Source organism: Vespa mandarinia, chromosome 3 (assembly GCF_050613455.1).
Source record: "Vespa mandarinia isolate Hongniang chromosome 3, ASM5061345v1, whole genome shotgun sequence".
In the NCBI taxonomy this organism is placed as follows: Eukaryota; Metazoa; Arthropoda; class Insecta; order Hymenoptera; family Vespidae; genus Vespa; species Vespa mandarinia.
In genome coordinates this window covers 4,102,970-4,105,000 of record NC_140812.1, presented here as the reverse complement: position 1 = coordinate 4,105,000, position 2,031 = coordinate 4,102,970, and positions in this window count along the sequence as shown.

Here is a 2,031-nt window from a genome sequence, read left to right as displayed (position 1 = left end):
TATTTAATGTATCGTAGAAATTGAATGTTATGACATATGTCCATCAATGAATAACATAAATAACGAAAGTCTATATTTGTACATAGAAATGGAGAAATCTAAATGATTGGTTGACAAGTTTATTGATATTCAAAGAGAAAACAAAATAGTTGGTTATAAAAATTGACTTTGATTTTATTTTAAATCTATTCCATTTAATACGATAGAACAAATACTGTAAGTGTTAATCGAGCTACCGATAATGAGGGCAACGAAAAGGACAGTTATAACTCACTTGTGAAACATCGACTCTGTGTTTTTACGTGAACAATTCATGTTCACGTAGTCGCTATTATTATTGTTTCGAGAAAGCTCAGAGTCCGATCCTTTGCATATAAATACGAACATTTGCAAGGTTAAAAGCAACGAAATTTTCTTCGTCAGTAAAACTACAATACTATCTAATAGCCTTGCTGCTGTTATGTTGCTGCTAGTGAGAAAGATAATTACTGGACAGTGTTTTCTCATTTACCTTCTATTTCAGACGAATTCAACGACGTTTAAATTACACTATTGTACGAAAGATAACAATGGACATTATTATATGTAAACTATTTGAAACTTAAGTGATTAACAGTGAACTCGATAGGATACTTTTAACTCTCTTATACCATCTATCCTATATATTTTACATTATATGTATGTGTAGAGAGAGAGAGAGAGAGAGAGAGAGAGAGAGAGAAAGAGAGAGAGAAAGAGAGAGAGAGAGAGAGAGAGAGAGAAAGAGAGAGAGAAAGAGAGAGAGAGAGAGAGAGAGAAAGAGAGAGAGAAAGAGAGAGAGAGAGAGAGAGAGAGAAAGAGAGAGAGAAAGAGAGAGAGAGAGTAGTGTTACACGATTAACCCGCGGCGATATCATAAATAACGATCGATTCGTCGTTCTAGGTACAAAGCACCCTTTGAAATATGCAACGATCAACAAACGAAACCACCGTTCCGGTAACGTAGCGTGACATGAGATAGGTAGAGCTTTCGCATGCGTGTTTACGGTGGTATGCGGTTATGTCAAAAGCGGCTAGAAGTCCTTTGCTACTGCGAATATACGCTGAAAAGACACGCGTATTTTCACCCTTTTCTATATTCTTTCCACGAATCTTATTTCGATCGTACGAGAAAGTAATTTCATTTACTTTCTCCCAAATGTTTTAAAAAAAATATTATCGTGAAAGTTTTCGAAAGGACTCGACCATAGGATGGTTAATTAACGAGAAAAAGAGAAAGAAACAGAGAGAAGAAGAGAGAGAGAAAGAGAAAGAGAAAGAGAGAGAGAGAGAGAGAGTGTGTGACAGTCGATATTTTTGATCGATTCTGTCAGAATGCATGGAGCAATATATTTAGTACAAGAGTCAGGACACAAGCAAGCATCGGAGTAGGATTGGGTAAGTGCGCTCTACGAGGGGATTCTGCAACCTTTTACCACCCTCTTCCACCTCACTAGCTGGCTTGGACTTCGGGGGGGACCTACACACTTCTAGAGTTTGTAGGACCACACCGAGGGTCTGTGTTGTCCGTAAAATTGCTTGCACTCTCGACCCTCTCTCTCTTTCTCTTTCTCTCTCTCCCTCTTCCAGTAGCCATCCACTTCGTCCCTCGACCCATCCTCCTCATCCTACTTCTTTCCTTCTCTCTTTCTTTTCGTCCTCCATCCGATACTCTTACGCGTCTAAAATAAACTGACCATGCAGAGATTTTCACGTGTAGCCGAACTCGAATTAGGAAATGTCAAGTCGCATCGTTGTGTCGGACGATAAAAAGGAACGAAGAAAAATCTCTGAGGTCCATCTTGTTCTCCTCTTTTTTTCTCTCCCTTTCCTGTTATCCTCCTCCTCCTTCTTCTATTTTTTTAACTTCAAAAAGTTACCTATCGATTACGGTCAATTGAAGTAACACGCTCTCTTCTGTTTCTTTATATTTTTCTACATTTATCAAGTTGTCTTTTAATAAGAAGAAACTTGTTTTCAAGATGAAAAGAGAAAAATAGATAAAAGAAAGAGA